This window comes from Euphorbia lathyris, chromosome 1 (genome assembly GCF_963576675.1).
Source record: "Euphorbia lathyris chromosome 1, ddEupLath1.1, whole genome shotgun sequence".
NCBI lineage: Eukaryota > Viridiplantae > Streptophyta > Magnoliopsida > Malpighiales > Euphorbiaceae > Euphorbia > Euphorbia lathyris.
Window position 1 is genome coordinate 103,523,517 of NC_088910.1, and position 21,681 is coordinate 103,545,197.

At 41.4% G+C, this 21,681-nt stretch overlaps 1 non-coding gene across 1 annotated transcript; it reads right to left on the reverse strand.

Annotated features, from left to right (window-relative positions):
* Positions 1 to 1,890: 1,890 nt before the first annotated feature.
* On the reverse strand, positions 1,891 to 1,997 carry LOC136216128 (small nucleolar RNA R71). The gene has a single exon (XR_010683120.1). It is a non-coding gene; the product is annotated as a small nucleolar RNA R71 (small nucleolar RNA).
* Positions 1,998 to 21,681: the final 19,684 nt, after the last annotated feature.

Here is a 21,681-nt window from a genome sequence, read left to right on the forward strand (position 1 = left end):
TGTGCATTTCAGGCAAAATATTCCGAAACATATGGGCTTATAAGTGTTTTATGCAGATTGTATTGATCAAGTCAAAATGGGCAATAACACAGCCTGTTTTGCAACAAACCGTAAGGAGTTGAGCGCCCTTTTGATCCAGCGGATTTTCGCTGTGTACCCGATGAAGGATAGCGACTAGACAAGTGACAGGTGCGGTGTGGCAGCAGTTGCAGGTGCAGAGTACACAGGGAGGCAGGAAAGCAAAATGATGAAAAGATGGATCACCCTTGAGTGTGCAAGGGTCAACTTAAATTAATCATTGCCTAGTATTAGTAGCTGTAGGAAAACAATCTTATTTTGTAATATTTTGGTGCATGGTTCGTTTTTCTTCCTTTATATAGACGTAGTCGAGGGAAGGAAAAGACACCTTTTTACTTCAGAGACAATCAATTTTAGTTAGAACTTTTGAAAAGAGGCGAAAGCTCTCTTAGGACGATGACGCCTCCAATGGAGGTCTGTGGAATTAATGGTGGCTATTCACTCTTCACTATGAGTGAGTAGTCGTTTTGAACGGGTTTGGCCAATTAGGGCCGGTTGTGTAAGTCTTCTATTATCTTATTTATGAATGAATGGTGATATATTATGTTGTGCTTGATAAACTTTTAACTCCATTGCTTAAGGCATGTATGTTAGTGTTAGATGCATGATAGGAAACTGCTTTCATCTTCACGGAACTATTTATCAAGCATTCAACCCCAAAACAGAGATGTCAGGAGGTTGTATCAAGGTTTTCTTACATAGAAATGTTGTTTCGATCGTAATGCAAGAAAGAACCAACTTTAGGGACGCTTGAAGTTGTAGTACGTCTTAGAATCTTAAGAACACACGAGAGTTGACTTAAGTGAGCATTAAAGCAGAGACCTTGACTTCACTTTACATCATTCATGAATAAATAGGGTGTTTAGAGACTGAAAGTAACCTGTTCTGCTGTGCTTGACCTGTTCTGCCTTTTTAGCATTAAATACTCTTTGAAATCAACTAAAGCTTCGATCTTGTTTATGTTTGAACAACACCTCTCAAATTAAAGAATTGACACACACCACACACCCTGTTCTACAAAGTATTTCTTGTAAACTTTGATCCTCAATCCCTGTGGATACGATACTGGACTTATCATTTTATTACTTGTATCTAGTGCACTTGCTAGAGTCTATTCTGAGGACAACAAGTTTTTGGCGCCGTTGCCAGGGATTGAAAGCAACAAAGTTTATACGAACTTTTCTGTGAAACAAGGTGTTTTTAATCTGTTTGCTATATAGTGCATCCAGAAGGAATCCTTATCAGTTTATGCACAGAGCTGGACCTCCTATTTTTCCTATCGATCTCGAGTTAGAGAGAACGTGTAGACGAAACAGAGCGGGAACTCGACGTGCAAGACAGAGAGAACGATAAAGAGAGAGAAGAATGGCTGGAAGGGTACCACCCGAACAACCAGTTCAACCAAACCAAGAAGAAAAAGGGGAGAATAACAACCCTCCTGTCATGCGAATCAGAGATTATTCGAGACCAACCACTGAAGGACATTCGTCATGCATCGTGTTGCCCAACGAAGGGAACAGCATGTTCGAGGTGAAAGCATCTATGATACAAATGTTGCAGGTTGCCATACAGTTCAATGGATACCAGTCAGAAGATCCAAATGGGCATATTCTTGAGTTTATCATGTTGTGCAACACTTTCAGATCAAACAGGGGCGTTTCTGACGACGTAATCAGATTGAAGCTGTTTCCTTTTTCCCTAAGGGACAAAGCGAAGACTTGGTTAAACTGCTTGCAACCAGGAACGATCACCACTTGGGAAGAAATGGCTGGTGCGTTCTTAATGAAATATTTCCCACCACGACAAGCCATTAAGCTCAGAAACGAGGTTTCCCATTTTGTGCAAGAAGAAGATGAATCACTAGCCGAAGCATGGGAAAGGTACAAGGAACTACTAAGGAGAGTACCCAATCATGGCATTCCTATGTGGATGCAGATGCAGAACTTTTACAATGGGGTAACCAACATCTATAAGATCCAGATCGAATCTATTGCCAATGGAAATCCCGAAGATCTGGAATCTCAGGCCTTGTACGACCTTATTAAGAGTGTAGTAAGCACAAGTTATAATTGGCACTCTGCCAGAAGTGAGGGAAAAAGAGCGGGAAATGAAGATGTTGTGTCAAAATTGACAAGTCAGGTAGAACAGCTTGCTAGACAGCTCGGCAAGATAAATGTGTCCTCGATCCACAACGAACCACCATTCAATGACATCTGTGATTTTTGTGGAGGCCTTCATTTTAGCATCAACTGTCCAGGAGTTAAGTAGGGAAATGGTGCGCAGGCAGAATGTGATTATGCAGGGTATAATCAAAGGAATCCGCCTAACCCGTACTCTAACACATATAACCCTGCCACAAGAAACCATCCGAATTTTGGATGGACAGGCCAGCCGAACCAGCAGGAACAACCGACATATCAATAACAGCAAGGAGGACATTACCAAAGACAACCTCAGCATCATTATAAACAACCTGTTCCACCAAAGGAAGATATAGAGCCAGATATGAGGACGATGATGATGCAGTTCATGAAACAGACACAAGCATCAATTAAAAATCTAGAAACACAAGTCCACCAGTTAGCGGCATCTACGTCAAAAGGGAAGGGAATTATGCCAAGCAACACAGAGTCGAATCCAAAGGGCGATGTCATGGTGATAACTCTGAGATCTGGTAAGCACACTCAACCCATTATATCGACTGATGAAAATGCTGAATGCGCAGGAACATCCAAGGAAGCTGAAGGGGAGCAGTAACAAGCTGTTCCCAGTGAAAAAGAAACCAGGAAGACAACCATTACTAGTAAGCAGGATCAGGGGGAAAGTGAACGAATGTATGAGCCACCTCCGCCGTATGTTCCACCTATGCCATATCCAACGCGGTTGATCAACAAAAAGCTAGAAGAACAAAATTCTAAGGTGTTGGACACCTTAAGGAAGTTGCACATCAACATTCCTTTCATAGAAGCGCTGGCACAGATGCCGTCATACGCAAAGTTCCTCAAAGATATCCTGTCCAACAAAAAGAAGCTGGAAAACATTTCCATGATCCAACTCAACAGAGATTGTTCGTCAATACTCCAAAACAAGCAGCAGCTACCTAAAAAGCTAAAAGATCCAGGGAGTTTTTCTATTCCTTGCTCAATTGGAAAGCTAAATATTGAAAATGCACTATGTGACTTAGGAGCTAGCATAAACCTAATGCCTTATTCTGTATATGCTAAACTTGGATTAGGAGAACCCCAACCTACTCATATGTTAATTCAGTTGGACGATCGATCAGTATGTTACTCTAGGGGAGTGGTAGAAGATGTGTTGGTAAAAGTAGGAAAATTCATCTTACCTGTTGATTTTATCATAATGGACATAGATGAAGACCTGCACGTTCCTATTATCCTAGGTCGACCATTTTTAGCCACGGGTAGAGCGTTGATAGACGTGGGAGAGGGACAATTATTCTTGAGGAATAATGGGGAGGAAGTCATTTTCAAAATGAACGAGGCAATGAGACGAGCAAACAATAATGATGACACATGTTGTTTCTTGGATGAGTTTCAAAGTCTTTCTACTTTGCAGGAACGGGACACTCTGGAGACTCTATTGGGAGAAGGAGTGAACTTATGTGAAGGAACATGATGTTCCATTGAATCCAACTTACCGACATCTCCTTTCGATCCTACTGTTCCTACTCATCAAGAACCACCGGAGATACCAACTGTGCCAGTGTCTAAACCAGAATTGAAACCGCTACCTGCACACCTCGAGTATGCCTTCCTGGAACCACCCAGCGGAAGTCCAGTTATTATATCCTCAAAGTTAACTCCTGATCAGAAGGCGCAGCTCATGGAAGTTTTGTGAAGAAACAAGGATGCAATCACATGGAAAATTGATGATATCAAAGGTATCAGTCCGGCAGTCTGTGTCCACAGAATCTTGATGGAGAAAGAGCACAAGCCACCTGTGCAGCCGCAACGCAGATTGAATCCCCACATGAAGGAGGTTGTGCGAAAAGAGGTGATCAAGCTTCTTGATGCCGACATTATTTACCCAATCTCTGATAGTGTGTGGACCAGCCCTGTTCACGTTGTACCAAAGAAGGGAGGAACAACCGTAGTCCTCAACGAGAAAGACGAGTTGGTGCCCACGAGAACAATAACAGGATGGCGAGTTTGTGTGGATTACAGAAAGCTCAACGAAGCCACAAGGAAGGATCATTTTCCCTTGCCCTTCATTGATCAGATGTTGGAGCGGTTAGCGGGATATGCCTTCTATTGTTTTCTTGACGGTTATTCAGGATACAACCACATTGCAATTCACAGTGAGGATCAAGAGAAGACAACGTTCACGTGTCCTTATGGGACCTATGCCTACAGACGAATGTCGTTCGGACTGTGCAACGCTCCAGCCACTTTCCAAAGATGTATGATGTCCATTTTTCATGACATGGTGGAGCGGACCGTAGAAATATTCATGGACGACTTCTCTATTTATGGAAACTCTTTTGAGAGTTGTTTAAACAACCTCGAAGCAGTGCTTGTGCGATGCAAGGAGACCCACTTGGTTTTGAATTAGGAGAAATGCCACTTCATGGTTACGGGAGGTATTGTTCTCGGGCATAAAATTTTAGAAAAAAGGATGGAAGTGGACAAAGCGAAGGTGGAAGTGATAGAAAAGCTGGCTGTTCCGGCCAATGTAAAAGATGTGCGAAGTTTTCTGGGGCACGCAGGGTTTTACCGCAGGTTTATCAAAGATTGCGCTACCCTTGTCAGCATTACTTCATAAGGAAGCGGAATTTTCTTTTGATGCAAGCTGTTTAAAGGCGTTCGAACTATTAAAGAGCAAGCTGATTAACTCGCCTATACTGGCAGGACCAGACTGGGGACAACCTTTTGAGATGATGTGCGACGCTAGCGATACTTGTGTGGGAGCTGTTCTTGGACAAAGGATAGAGAAGAAGTTTAGGCCAATTTATTATGCAAGCAAAACATTAAACGAGGCTCAGCAGAACTACACCACTACCGAGAAAGAGCTTATTGCAGTTGTGTATGCCTTCGAGAAATTTCGACCCTACTTGGTGCTGTCCAAAGTTATTGTGCACACAGACCACACTGCGCTACGCTACTTGTTCGTGAAAAAGGATGCTAAGCCTAAGTTAATCCGCTGGTTATTATTGTTTCAAGAGTTTGATCTCGAAATTAAGGATAAAAAGGGAACGGAAAATGTCGCGGCTGATCATTTGTCAAGAATTTCTCACCAAAGCAGCCAGGAACAACCAGAGATTTTGGAAAGATTTCCAGACGAGCGACTATACGCCACACAGCCTGCGCCATGGTTTGCCGATATTGCTAATTACCTAGCAAGTTCGCTTAAGCCTCATAACCTGTCCACTAATCAAAGGAGGAAGTTTTTTGCTGAAATTAAATATTATTTTTGGGAAGAACCCTTTCTTTTCAGGTTGTGCGCCGACCAAATTATTCGAAGATGTATATCTCAGGAGGAGGGACAGGATGTTTTAAGCCATTGTCATGACTGAGAAGCTGGAAGGCACCATAGCTCCAGCAGAACTGCAGCAAAAGTACTTCAATTAGGTTTTTTCTGGCCAACACTCTTTAAGGATGCCAATCTGTTCGTTCGCACTTGCAATGAGTGCCAACGAACAGGCAATATCTCAGCTAGAAATGCCATGCCCCTTAACAACATAGTTGTTTGTGAAATTTTTGATATATGGGGAATAGATTTTATGGGTCCATTCCCTACATCTTTTAGGCATAAATATATCTTAGTGGCTGTAGATTATGTGAGCAAGTGGGTTAAAGCAATGGCTAGTCCCACCAATGACGCCCGTGTGGTTGTAAAATTCCTGAAAAGGCTGTTTGCCCGATTCGGTGTCCCACGAGCGATCATTAGTGATCAAGGAACCCACTTTTGCAATGCCAAATTTGAGAAGCTGATGGGCAAGCTTGGAGTCTCTCATAGAATTGCCACACCTTACCATCCACAAACAAGTGGACAGGTGGAGATTTCCAATCGTGAAATCAAAAGAATTTTAGAAAAAACTGTTGGCAGTTCTAGGAGAGACTGGGCAAACAAGCTTGGCGATGCTCTTTGGTCATATAGGACGGCCTATAAAACACCAATCGGAATGTCTCCATTTAGATTGTTATACGGAAAGTCTTGTCACTTGCTGGTTGAAATGGAACACAGGGCTTTTTGGGCTTTAACATTTTTAAATTTTGAGCAACAGGCTGTTGGAGATCAGCGAAAACTTCAACTCTGTGACATGGAAGAGTTCAGGTTGTTCTCGTATGAAAATGCCGTAAATTACAAGGATAAATCAAAGGTGTGGCACGATAGAAAAATCCAGACAAAGACGTTCCATGAAGGTAAAAAAGTTCTCTTGTACAATTCGAGACTCAGGTTGTTTCCTGGGAAGCTTAAATCAAGATGGATAGGGCCTTATATGGTAAACAAGGTGTTTGGTTATGGTGCAATTGAAATTGGCAAGGAGGGTTAGGAACCTTTTAAGGTGAATGGGCAAAGATTGAAACCCTATTTAGAGAACGATCACACAAGGAAGATCGATACAGTTCACTTTCAAGACCCCCCAAGCCAGTAGAAGCACAAATAGGGTGTTCGCTACAAACACCAATTGTAGCACAAGTAACATTGCATTTAAATTAGTTTCAATTTCAAATTTTGTTAAGTAGTGTCGAAAGTAGTTTAGATCCATTTTGTGTCGAGCAGTGGTCCATAATGAGTATCTCCGGGATAAGCACAGTTGTAAAACTTATACCTTTTCATAAGGGTCGAGTTTTACGATTTTACTTGTTCAAATAGGGAGTTGATTTACCCATCAAACAGGGCTATCATTGGAAGTTGGGCGGCGAAATAAAAGCCTGAAAAAATAAAAACGTCTAATCCTATATCACTAGGCTCTTATTTCATTTGCTCTCTCTTTCTCGATGCAATCAAACGGATAGGGGAGCAGTGAATTCAAAAATTTGAAACGTGACCGTTCGTTACCCAGGGGTCTATTCCAAGGTACGCGCCTTTTGCCATTTTGTCCAGGTGGCGTCCTTTGGACCGCCTTCATAAAGACGGGTTGGCAACAGACTGTTCCATCTCTCCCTACTTAAGGAGACCTACCTCATTACGGTCCCTTGCTCGATTTGTTTTCTTTTTCATATATTTCTTTTCACTAGTCACCACATGCTCTGTGCTCTTCACTATTGGGAAACCCTATTTAGACTTGAGCACAGCATGAGAACTCGTGGCTCTGGTAAGCAGGTGAAAATCAAGGGCTCATCGAAGAAAGAAAAAGCTAAGGGAAAAATGACGGGGACAGGCTCAGTTGCTTTCGTTCCGGACGAAAAATTGGTGAAAAAGCTTGCTCAGTTCAAGGATGCGGCCATGCAGAAATACTACGAGGAACTTGCGCAACTAGAATTTGGGCCTGTGAGGACAGTTTACTGGGACACCTTAAAAAGGATCAAACTTGATCAGCGGGTGCGGAACCTCATGGAGGCAGGCCATTTCGGCTGCTTCTTTGAAATGACTGAGCCGGCCTACAAAGAACTCACGCTGGAATTCCTGGCTATGTTTAAGCACCATTCTGAGATTACTGACCTGGACGAGGAAGGCAAGTTTAGTTTCAGGCTAATGACTCACACCCAGCGGCCTTCGTTGAATATGTTCAACAGTCTATTGGGTGCCATGGATGACGATGACCTTGAGTCGGAAAGTTATAAGGAGGCGTTCACGCAAACCCTAGAGGTATTTGACCCACAGGCCTTCTGGCAATCTATTTCGAACCAGCCAAGGTATAATGGTAGTGTTTCCAAGGCTTCAAATATTGATGACTATGCCGTCCGGTATCTCCATAAACTGGTCTCTGGCACCATCTTTGCCCGCGAAAACCAGGCCATTATTCCCCATGCCGACCTTACGGCCTTGTGGAGTATGACAACTGGGCCCATAATGAATCTAGACTAATGGTTTGGGGAGTACATTGCCAACTTCGGGAAGAAGAATTCCTCGGTCATCTGCTGTGGGAGCATCGTGACTCGGATTGCAGCAGAAATTGGAGTCTTTAAGCCAGAGGACCGCACCCGGCTCACTGTTGTAAACCACCCTGACCAGATTGATTTAAGGAGTTTGCAGAGCATGTGTTTTGGGAAAATGGTGAATGGGAAGTGGGTCTGGATGGCAGACTTTGTTGAATCAAGGAGAGTTGAAAGCCGCAAGAGAAAGAGTGAGCCTACTGTGTCTGTTTCCTCTGAGTCCGAGCAGATTGCGCCCGAAAAAGACCTTGCTTTTTACAAGAAATGTGCAAAGCTCACCAATGATGATATTATTTGTAAGTTCGATGCCCTGTTTGCACAGAATGTGGCTAACCGTGACCAAATCCATGCCCTAGAGCATAAAACTGCTATTTTACAAAGTGAGGTCGATATGCTGAAGCACCTCTGTGTAGAAGAGCATGGGTGGGAAAGTCCTTCGGGTGCCTCGATTAAAAGTCCGGTAAGAGTGAAATCTGCTGTCCCTGAAACAAATGCCGCTACCTCCTCGAAAGGGGATGGTGCTGCTCCTGCTATGGATCGAGAGGTTGATTCCTCTCATTCCCCACTTATCTAAAACCTCAAACTTGTCGCTATCCAAGCATCCGGTAACACTTATAACCCTTCTTTGTTTTTATTGTTACACTCCCATGATTATCATGTTATGATTCTTTTATCCTGTTGTTAGAATAACATTGAGGACAATGTTAATTTTTATTTGGGGGTAGAGTGCATGCGTTTAAACTATTGCAAATCTACTTGAGCATAACATGATAAAAAGATGAAGCATGTTCTTGTTGTAGTATGATAAGTTTAAGCAAATTTCCCTCTAATCAAATCTTGACGTCCTCGTTAAGCAAATCACATAATGTGTTTATGTAGTCATTTCACTTTCTGTTCCGTTTCGCAACTGATTGTGCTATTGTGATTGCAAATTTGAGGTGATAGCTTTGTTTTATTATTTGAGCTCCCTTTTGAATCGTGAAGTTCTGAAAATTTTCAAGTTTTAACTCAATCTTCACTTAAAGAATCTCCTGCTCCAATGCAAAAGCCCTGAAATGTGAGAACTTGAGCCTACATTAGCATGAAAACGCGATGATTCTTTATGAGAGGGCTAGTGCATATTGTCTTTAGGTAGGTATTGCTTTGGCTGCCTAATCAAAATGGTAAAATTTTGGATGGTCATAGGAGGAAAAAGGCAGTTAGATCCCAAGTTCACTCCACAAAAAGCCTACCTGTGCTTTGCACTCACATTTTTAGGATATCCAACTTGAGCCTTAACCTATTCTTTCGCAAACACAAATTTAAGGAACCAATTCCCTTCACTGTAATCCCAAAAACACCTTGAATTTGTCTCATGCTCAGAACAAGCTGCTCGAGAGAAAGAAAAATGATTTTTTTTTTGAGAAAATCTGTGTTTATAATAATCAAACGGTGAAAGGATGACATTTGAGGAATGAATAGCAATTTTAAAAGATAACAGGAAAGTGTTTGAATTAGTCTCTTAATTTTTTGACAAATGCTTACATCTTGAGACTAAAGTCAAATGTTTGGATAATTATGTTTGTGTATTCAAGGGATAGTTTGGTCTATGTTGTGAAATAGGCTGTGCGTAATGATCTGTGCTAAATGCCAAGTATGGTAAATTGCATTGCATGTAGACAAAATTCATACACTTAAAATTGCCAATTCACGTCCATACCTTAGCCCTAGCCTAACAATACAACCCATGTCAAGACCTTTTGACTATGATCGGAAAATTTTTGATCCATCGAGATAGGGTCAATAAGCAATGTAATAACCTAGCGATCATAGTACTAAGCTGAGGAGTGATGATACTTTCCCTTATGGCAACAAAGGCCATTTGAGAGTGTGTGAATCCTCCTGAACTTAGTGAGGCACTTGGAGCATAGCAGGTGGTTTAAATGAGGATTGAGGTTCAATTTGAAGCTTTGAGGAATTTCATAAGAAAGGGTTTTAAAATTTTGATTCTAGCAAAAGCCTCATTGGCAGTCACAAATTGTTCAAAAAGTTTTTCTTCGTTAAGTCTTTCTGTTTAAATCACTCTCCTATCAATCTGTTTCCCTTGTTTCTGCATAAATTCTTTCTGTAAATACTCCTTCGATTATTCTTGCCTAAAATTATTCTCTTGTGTTATTGTTATCTTTTTGCTCACTTGAGGACAAGCAAGGATTTTATTTGGGGGTATTTGTTGGGCATGAATATGACTGTAATTAAACAGCATTTTAATAACATTTTATGTGCATTTCAGGCAAAATGTTCAGAAACATATGGGCTTATAAGTATTTTATGCAGATTGTATTGATCAAGTCAAAATGGGCAATACCACAACCTGTTTTGCAACAAACCGTAAGGAGTTGAGCGCCCTTTTGATCCAGCAGATTTTCGCTGTGTACCCGATGAAGGATAGCGACTAGACAAGTGACAGGTGCGGCGTGGTAGCAGTTGCAGGTGCAGAGTACGCAGGGAGGCAGGAAAGCAACATGATGAAAAGATGGATCACCCCTTGAGTGTTCAAGGGTCAACTTAAATTAATCATTACCTAGTATTAGTAGCTATAGGAAAACAATCTTATTTTGTGATATTTTGGTGCATGGTTCGTTTTTCTTCCTTTATATAGACGTAGTCGAGGGAAGGAAAAGACACCTTTTTACTTCAGAGACAATCAGTTTTAGTTAGAACTTTTGAAGAGAGGCAAAAGCTCTCTTAGGACGATGACGCCTCCAATGGAGGTCTGTGGAATTAATGGTGGCTATTCACTCTTCACTATGAGTGAGTAGTCGTTTTGAACGGGTTTGGCCAGTTAGGGCCGGTTGTGTAAGTCTTTTATTATCTTATTTATGAATGAATGGTGATATATTATGTTGTGCTTCATAAAAATTTAACTCCATTGCTTAAGGCATGTATGTTAGTGTTAGATGCATGATAGGAAACTGCTTTCATCTTCACGGAACTATGAAATCAAGCATTCAACCCCGAAACAGAGATGTCAGGAGGTTGTATCAAGGGTTTTCTTACATAGAAATGTTGTTTCGATCGTAATGCAAGAAAGAACCAACTTTAGGGACGCTTGAAGTTGTAGTACGTCTTAGAATCTTAAGAACACACGAGAGTTGACTTAAGTGAGCATTAAAGTAGAGACCTTGACTTCACTTTACGTCATTCATGAATAAATAGGGTGTTTAGAGACTGAAAGTAACCTGTTCTGTTGTGCTTGACCTGTTCTGCCTTTTTAGCATTAAATACTCTTTGAAATCAACTAAAGCTTCGATCTTGTTTATGTTTGAACAACACCTCTCAAATTAAAGAATTGACACACACCACACACCCTGTTCTACAAAGTATTTCTTGTAAACTTTGATCCTCAATCCCTGTGGATACGATACTGGACTTATCATTTTATTACTTGTATCTAGTTCACTTGCTAGAGTCTATTCTGAGGACAACACTCAGCTTCCGCTGAGCAAAATGGAGCCGCTGAGTCACTACCTCAAGGCCTAACCAAAGGTAAAAACGAACCTCCAATTATCTTTGCTAACCAAAATAATCCTGTAGAGATTGTTGAAACACCTACCCCTGAAGACACTACATTGCCGAAAGAGATCAAGGTTCCAAGAGGACACTCTAAAAGTAGCATTCTTGATGCCGCTAAGAACACCCTGATGACTAGAAATCAACTCAGGAGATATCTTAGCAACATAGCTTTTGTGTCAGTTCTTGAACCAAGAAACTTCTCAGAAGCTGAGAACGATGAATTCTGGATAAATGCGATGCAAGAGGAACTCGATCAATTCAAAAGAAATGAAGTATGAGATTTAGTGCCTAAACCAAGAAACCAAAAGACCATAGGAACAAAATGGGTATTTCGTAATAAGCTAGATGAACAAGGGAACGTAATCAGGAACAAAGCAAGACTTGTAGCTCAAGGTTACAGTCAGGAGGAAGGTATTGACTATGGTGAGACCTTTGCTCCTGTAGCTAGATTAGAAGCTATAATAATATTATATGCATATGCTAGCTTTATGAATTTTAAGTTGTTTCAAATGGATGTCAAGAGTGCATTTCTTAATGGAGTTATAAGCGAAGAGGTGTATGTTAGTCAGCCTCCAGGGTTTGAGGATCCAAAGTTCCCAAACCACGTTTATAAACTCAAAAAGGCTCTGTACGGCCTGAAGCAAGCACCACGTGCTTGGTATGAAAGGCTGACCAGCTTCCTGCCGACCAGAAACTATGTCAGAGGAAAAGCTGACACAACCTAATTCATTAAGAAAAAGGGTAAAGATACCCTGCTGGCACAAATATATGTTGATGATATTATTTTTGGTGCTACTAATGAGTCAATGTGTAAGGAATTTAGTAAGCAGATGCAAACTGAGTTTGGGATGTCAATGATGGGGGAACTCAACTTCTTCCTTGGACTTCAAATCAAACAAGGGAAGAATGGCATCTTCATCAGCCATACTAAGTATGCCAAGGAAATATTGAAGAAATTTGAAATGGAAAACTGTAAGTCAATATCTACCCTAATGGGCACTAACACTGTGCTCTGTGCTGATGAAAATGGTAAGTCAGTAGACAGCAAATTGTATCGTGGTATGATTGGCTCTCTACTCTATCTAACGGCAAGTAGGCCAGATATTCAGTACTCAGTATGTTATTATGCAAGATATCAAGCTAACCCTAAGGAATCTTATTACATAGCTGTAAAAAGAATCCTTAGATATTTGCAAAGCTCAGTGAATGCAAGTTTGTGGTATCCCAATACCAGTGACTTTACACTTATTGGATACACTGACGCTGACTATGGACGAGACAAGCTTGAACGGAAAAGTACTTCAAGAGGATGTCACTTCCTTGGAAGCTGTCTAGTGTCTTGGTTCAGTAAGAAGCAGTCGTCAGTTGCCTTGTCAACAACTGAAGCTGAGTACATTGTTGCTGGAAGCTGTGTTGCACAAGTTTTATAGATCAAGCAACAGCTGGATGACTATGGAGTTAAAACTAAAACCATTGAAGTCAAATGTGACAACAAATGTGTCATTGACTTGTCAAAGAATCCAATCCAGCACAGCAGGATGAAGCATGTCAACATAAGGCATCACTTCATCAGAGATCATGTACTCAAAGGTGAGATCAAGCTGACCTATGTCCCAATGGATGAACAACTTGCTGATATCTTTACGAAGCCACTGGCTCGTGAACAGTTCAGCATACTGAGAGAAGCTATTGGTATGTCTAATCCTCTTCAATAGATTTCTAAGAACGATAAATGCTGAGTGATTGATGCATGCTGAGTGATTATTACATGTTGAGTAACTGTCATATGCTGAGTAAATGTGAACGCTATGAAATCACTATATGCTGAGTTACTACACGTGCTGAGTGTCCCTTCTACACTAAACTATACACTCAGAACTCCAAACGTCGAATACCTTAGATGTTGAGTTAAATAACTTGAACAATTAATGCTTGCATGCGCATTTAAGTAGCTACCTAGGGTGATGTAAGCGTAATGATTAGAAAACCATGCGCCGAATGTGTCATTAATGTCAGAGTTAAATGCCGTTGAATTCTTCGAGAACCCACCGCCACTCTGACCTATCAGATCAACACGCACCGGCTATAAATAGTGGATGATTTCTCACTATTCACCTTACGCTTGATAATTTCGCACTCGATCTCTCTCTCAAATCCCCAAATCTTCTGCATTTCCCAAGAACTCCTTAAGAACACCATGTCGAACGATTCCTAGAACAATTCCAGTGACCAATACGAGGATAACCGCTCCGATATAGATCCCCCTTCTCCAGCTGAGCAGGAATATCAAGAGACTTCCTCAGAGTATCAAAAACAAACCCATGGTCAGCATGACCAGCCAATGGGTGAGGTCAGCATCCTCGGTGAAAACCCATGAACTGACCAATCAACTCTTTCGAAGAAGAAGAAGAAGGAGAAAAAGAACAAGAAACCCAAGGAAAGGAAGTTCACTCCTGTCTTCAGCAGTATCAAGAACCTCAACGTCTTCCATTCCCGATGGTTCTCTAAAAGCTTCGTCGAAGCTGAGAAACCCTTCTACGAGTGGATCTTAAAGAACGGATGGACTGCCCTCTTCTCACTCTCTAGAACAACCTACCCTCAACTGGTGGCTGAGTTCTATGCTAACTTGAAAGTAGCTGACGATGATGTTGACCATATGGTAACTCACGTCAAGAATAAGGAGATCATCATCACCTCTTCTTATCTCGCTATACTGCTAGATCTGAAAGAAGAAGGTTCAGAACTAAGTTGCACCAATGACTACAAGCGGGTTGATTACCAGACTGAGTTCTGTAAACCCAAGAACCACGTTGGTGAAGTCTCCAGCACAAGTTTGGGTCAGCCTCAAAGACAAGCACACTACATCCTGACCAACTACCTTTTCCCAAAGGTCAATGCTGCCTCCTCCGCATCTAACTTTGAACAATGCTTTATCTGGCATATGCTCAACTATCAACCACTCAACATGCTCGTCTTTCTCATTGGGGCTTTCCAACGCAGCACCGGGATCCTCAGGATGGGTTCTCTCATCACCAGAATTCTTCAGGATCACCAGATCAGCTTCAAAGGGGAAATAGATGTAGTAGGCACTGAGATCACCTCAGCAATCCTGTTCGGGTTAGCTCACAGCCTTCCTTTCAAATCTAAGAAAGAAAAGGAAATTATGGTTGAAGAAGCACCTACTGAGCTACCCAAGAAGGACAAGAAGAGGAAAGCTGACCCATCCTCAACACCAAAAGCCAAAGACATCAATAAAACTGTGAAGAAGATCAGGCTGGTGGTGGGTGAGAAGAAAGCTGCTCCTGCTGGTGGTGGGTGAGAAGAAATCTGCTCCTGCCGAGTCAGCTCAAAAGAAACCAGAGTCAGCTGAAAGAAAGAAGAAAAGAGCTGAGCCTGAGGAAGAAAGTGAGGAGACACCTGAGCAACCCCTAAAGAGGAAGAAAACCTCTAAGATGACGCCGTTGGATGCTGCTCCACTCGACTTCGTCATCTCAAAGGATTCACATTTCATGCGAGCTCAGGGAATTGATCTAGAAAAGACTCCTTGTAGTCAGGAGGAAGAGTAAGGTTGTACTGAGGAACAGCCTGAAGTTGACAAGTCTAAGTCTGCTGAACCCAGTAACACAGCTGCTGCTGAGCACGCTGTTGAACAAGGAGCTGAGTCTCTAGTGAAGAATAAGGTTATTGAGGACCTTTTTGCTGACTTTGGACTCAACTCTTCTCCTGAGTCCCCAGAACCTATCACTGCTATCCTTTCTCCTCCAACCAAAAATCACAAGGGCAGCATGGAAAAGCGATTCAAGCGGAAGGCACAGAAGCCTAACCTCATAGACATCTTGGATGAATCTCCGCTGAGGGACTCTATTACTGACCTGACTGGGCTACAATTCAACTTCTTCACCAACATCACGGAACCCCCTCCAAGTCAGGTTTAGGAAAAGCAAGCCTCTGTTTCTCAAACTGAGGAACAAGCCGACCCAGAAATTCCCAAGGGTCAAGTTTCTACCGACACCGCTGCTCCACCTTCCACTGAGCAAGTGCTCGAAGTTCTCGAAGTTCTTGCTGCTCAACTTAACGAGCAAGCAACGGAAAACACTCCTGCTAAAGATAGTTCTGAGTTGCCTCAACCTCAAATTTCAACTCAACTCCAGGTTGACACTGAGCATGTCAATACTTCTGCTGAGCAAACACTTCCAACTTCTACTGAGCAGTTAGTAAGCCAGTCAGCTCCTGCTGCTGGCCTCAATAATGAAAATTTCGTTCCTAACCAAGGCGGCACTTCGACTTCTAGACAGCACCCAAATCCTCCAACACTTGGTGCTAACAAAGAAACGGCCCCTGAGACTTCGCAGAACCATACTGAAGATGATTCTTACAACTTTCTCAATGCCTTTGAGTCAGGACGTCGAATCATCAACTCAGCCCATGTGCTTCTCCAAGCAATTGATCAGTCTCAAGCCACTGCTGCTGGGTCCACTCCTGCTGAGCCAACTCAACTTTCATCCATCACGCAACGTCTGACCAAACTCAAAGGTCTGAAGGAGCTGATGAACGTTATGACCTCCTTGGTCTCTCAGCAGCCCAAGTAAGAATTTATGGTCAAGCTGGCAGAGCTTCAGCTTATGATGGTAAATCACATGGACTCAATTGAAGGGAAAATCAATGCCCTATCTATCGTGAACTCATCATTCGCAACTTCTGCTGAAGTCACTCAGCATTTCACCCAGCTGACCGCTGAGCTAGCCGGAGCTCGAGACCTCGTTTCCTCCTCTTCTTAATGCACAATTGAACAAGTAGCTGAAGCTGCGCGCCTACTCAGCTTAACCAGAGAGGAAATGGAAATTGACCAGGCTAAGACCAACGACATCCTACTCTGCACTAAAACGACTCTTAACCATGTCCGTCATCTAAATGCTCAGCGTCACATCTACGATGCTTCTATGCTCAAGATGTATTATCAGTCGTATGCTAGGATGACCAACTCCATTACTTGGATGGGGAAGTCATTTGAGTTTCTACTCAGTATGCTCCGCGCTCATATTAAGATCCCCGCATCCAGTATGGCAGATGGCGTCCAGGTCTTCAATGGTCTCAAAGAAAGTACGAGTCACATGCAACAATATTCAGCTATCTTGACTCGTGCTGTTCAAAGGGGTCAGTTCTATACTTCTGCCCCTCAGCCTGGTGATGCTGGCAAAACGGGGGAGAAAGATAGGCAAAAAGCAGAAGGAACTCAACAAAAGAAACATCATCCCGGCTCAACTTCTGTTGCCCCCGACAAGCAAACCCAGCAACAAGACCCTAGTCAGCAACCGAAATCCAAGTCCAAACAAATTCAAGTCAACCTTAGAAAATAGAATTCTTAGTTAACTTGATTGTGTAGATACTTTGTTGTTGACATATTTCTTTGTTGTTGAATACTATCAATACAAGCATCTTTTCACATACTTGTCTTTTATCTATGATGCTTTATAAGTTGTGCTGAAAGCTGACCTTTCTCATATAACTACTCATTGAACAAAATAAATTAAAACTTGTGAACATAAAAATTATACAAGTAGTTGGCTACTGAGTAAAACTACTCAGCTTACCTTCACTCTGATACCCGAGCTTAACTAAGTATTAAAACTGAGTAATATTCCAAGTACTGAAGCTGACCTTAGACTCACTCGATTAAATCTTAAAAGGTTTAGAGTAAAACTAAGTCAGTAGTGACAAAATGTTCCAAGTACTGAACTACTTCTGAAGCTGACCTTAGACTCATTTCGATTAAATCTTAAAAGGTTTAGAATTGAACTAAGTCAGTGGATTCAAGCCTTAGACTCACTCGATTAGATCTTAAAAATTTTAGAGTTGAACTAAGTCAGTAGATCCAACTCTTACGGGGGAGTACTTTTCAGAAGTATAAAAGGTCAACTATCACGGGGAAGCTCAACACCGAGTTCCTTGTTGAATATTTTTGCCAACATCAAAATGGGGGAGTTTGTTGAAACACCTTTCCACATGATTTTGATTTGACAAAATTATTTAAGTTAATCCCATGATTAAGATATCTCACCAATTAAATTTAAGTGCTTTGATTTAATTGTGATAATGAGTTTGTTCAATGTCGAGTAAGTTAATTAACAAGAACAGGAACTAAAAGTCTATAAGAGAAAGTCAAGACAAAGTCAGCAGACGCAAGTCACACAGTAGAAGTTGAGTAAAATGCAACTCCGCTTAGCGAAAGAAAATGTCTTCTTCGGAAAAGCTTAAAGGGAGAAGCCGCTGAGTTAAGCTGAGTAGTCGTCAGGTCAGCGTCAATGATCCGTCAACTTGGAAGACAAGGTTTGACAATTTTCTAAAATAATCAGAAGTCTCAGAAATTTGTCTGGAAGACTTTTTCGAGAAAGAGCATGGACCATCTGACATTTACTAAAAGACAAATCTGGCATAAGAAGACAAACCTGGCAAACCTGCCTCCTGACGAAAACAGAAGACAGGATTGGCATGCAGCACTGAGTGCTGACCAAGTGATGACGAATGAAGACCGTTTCCCCACAACTGCTATATCGGGATTCAAATCATTGGCGCCCCAAAGATCACTATAAAAAGACCATTCCATCACTTGAATCAAACAAGACAGACAATCAGATCTTCATCAAGTCAAACTATTGAGTGTATACAAATTAGAAGCTCTGTCAAAAAGAAAAAGCAAGTTCTTACACCAACTCCAATCATTGTGTAAAAGTCTAGAGTGATTTTATTCATCTAAAGTGTTCTTCACTCAGTGAGAACAAGTTTTGTATCATTTGTAAAAGGTTAGAGAAACTGAGTACTCGGTTATAGTACTCAGTGGTAGAGAGAGGCTGAGTACTCGGTTATAGTGCTCAGTGGTAGTGATAGGATTGAGTAGACGAATAGAGCACGGTACTCTTGCATACTCAGTTCCTATTGTAAACGGTTTGTGCTCTACCTTTAAAGAGCTCAATAGAGGATTGAAAAAGCTCGGAAGGATTTCGGGGACTAGACATAGGCGGAGAGGCCGAACCAGGATAAGTCTGCTGAGTAACTTCTAACCCTTTCTCTTGATATATATATGTAGGTGTTGCTTGCTTAACATTACTCAGTAAGATAATTTGTACACGATGAAGCTGAGTAATATGAGTGCTGAGTTGGAAACTAACTTAAGTGTTACTTCCCAACTCACGATTGAAACAGCTCTAGTCAGTATCTGTCTAAAGTTGTCTCACACCATACTCAGCCTTGCTAACCTAAAACTGAGCTAAAGCATCAAATCTTAAATTAAGTCAGCATTAATTATTAAAAAGTTATAATACTTCCTAACCCCCCCTTGGAACTAACTTTACTACGTTACACTGGACCAACAATGCAATCAGCCCCATTCCTACCAATTGGCTTCACTTGATGGCAAGCGATTTTTGGGAGGAGGGAAAGGGCTGGTGTTGGGAGATGCTACGATCTCTCTTTCCCACGAGTTCTATTTTTGTAATGGCCTCTTTCATGCTCTTCTCGACGGGATGATACATTGTTTCTTCAGGGTATTTATTTCTAACCAATTACGAGCCAAACAGAGACATATATCGGGTTTGGATTGGAATTTAGGACGTGAAGGTGCTAGAGCACGAGGGACAAATGTGTAAGGCTGGCAGGGGAAGTTGTCATCTTACTACTGATGTGAGCTGTACTTTTTGTGGCGAGGTTGAGTAACAATTACATGTTCTTCGTGACTATTTTTGGGCTAAGTTTATTTGGCAGAATCTTATGTGAATTTTGGTTCAGCAAATTTTCTTCTTTTTATCTTGGTTTACTTGGTTACATTCTAACATTCAAACTCATGTTGTAGTGGAAAGGATCGACTGGTCCATTATCTTTGCTATGGGGTGTGGTGGATTTGGAAGTGGAGGAACCGACAGGTGTTCAAGGGAAAGGATTTTATGTGATCTAAGAAAGACTTTATCTTGTCCAAAGCCCATGAAGTGCATAAAGCTAATGAGATTTTCTATACTAATGAACTGAATCCCACATCAGAAATGGAGAGAGAGTGAATGAGGATTATTATTAGTTAGGTGTGAATCCAATACATGCGCATTTTAAAACCGTGAGACCCAATGTGTTGGATTTCGATCAAAGTGAACAATATCTATATGGTATTAGACCAGAGTGTTACAATTGGTATCAGAGCTGACTCTCCACGTACAATGTGTGTTTCACGGACGAATTAGACAAAAGCTGGTAGGCCTGTAACGACCCGGTCCGAAGTGGGTGGCGTCAGGGTAGAAGGCCTGAGCAAGGAGCAGCCTTAAGGGATGACGATATGGGCAGGAATGAACTGAATCCCACATTGAAAATGGAGAGAGAGTGATAATTCAATACATGCAGACACGTTTTAAAGCCGTGAGGCCGAATGTGTTAGATTTGGGCCAACATCTACATGATATTGGACCAAGGTGTTATAGTTATCACCATATCGATTTTTTTTTGCTTCTAACTTCATCCATGTGGGCGATTGTTAGAAAATAACAAATTTAATTGTTATTATTGTTGGTCCCTTGTAAGGTTGCAAATATAGTTCCAAGGGGGGGTTAGGAACTATTTTACCCTTTTTAAAAGAGTAGGGCAGATTTCTTTTTCTTAAGAAAAGATTATATGACAGCGGCGCTGATCAATCGACAAGACTCTGGCTTAGTCAACTAGTGAGTAGGTCAGTTTCGTTGCTTAGGTCAGGAAATAGCACTTAGAGTCTATTCCTGAACTAATTCGTTGGCAGCAGACAACTCAGCTTGACCACTTTTACTTGATCAGTTTTAGTTTGTTTTAAGCAAGCAATATAAATAAGGAGTTAAGGTTTAGAAATACTTCACTCAGCAGATTTATCCAGGTTCGGCTTCTTCTAAGCCTACGTCCTGTCCCCGGAACACTTCTGAGATTTCAAATCCTCTACTGAGCTCTTTAAAGGTAGAGCCTCAAACCTTTTACAATATCAGCAATTGAGTATGACAAGAGTACCTTCCTCTATACTTCTACTCAATCCTAATCTCTCCGCTGAGTACTTAAAACCGAGTACTCAACGTCTCCTTTCTACTTCTAGAAATGATAAAGATTTGTCCTAAACAACAATTGCTAGAACACCTTAGATGATTGAAGATCAATCACTCTAGACTTTTACACAAATGAATAAACTTGTAGTGTAAGAATTTGCTTTGCTTTTGATGGAGAACTTTTGTACACGTTTGGTCAGCATAACGACTTTTGCTTAAAGTTCTCTCTTGTGAATGTGGATTCTGAATGCTCTATTTATAGAGAGCTGTGAGAGCTTCTGGTTATTTCGAATTTCGAAATAACCGTTGGAGGGAAACGGCTTCATGTCGCTTTCACTCAGTCTGTTCAGCAGTTCTCCTAGCCAATCAGATTCCAGCATCTTCTGTTCTTCGGTCAGTGTGGCAGTATGTTCCTCCAAATCGGGTAATGTCAAACAGACAACTTTCTGCATCTTCTATTCTTTACCAACAGAGGAAATACTTGGTCTGGAAGTTGCTTTGTAGTCAGCGGCTGTCTTGTACGCTTTGTCGAGACAGCTCAGTAGCTTCATACCGAAGTTGTCTACGTGGATCTTCTCGATCCTTCTTTGCTCAGCATGCGTTTCATTACTTCAACGGCAGCGTTTTGGAGATACGCGGGCTGAGTGATCTTGGGCTTGTTTGACTTGGGCCTTGACTTCCATATAGGGCTTGGGCCTTATGATCTTTATGTCTTATAACAATTATAAACTCAACATTGAACAAACACATTAGTAACAATAAATCAAAGCATTTAAACTTAATGTGTTATAGAATATTTAATTTCACTTAATTAATTTTGTCAAATCAAAATCCTGTGGAAAGGTGTTTCAACAAACTCCCCCATTTTGATGTTGGCAAAACTAATCAGCAAGGAACTCAGCGTTGAGCTCCCCCATGATAGTTGACCTTATATCATTTAGCAAACTCCC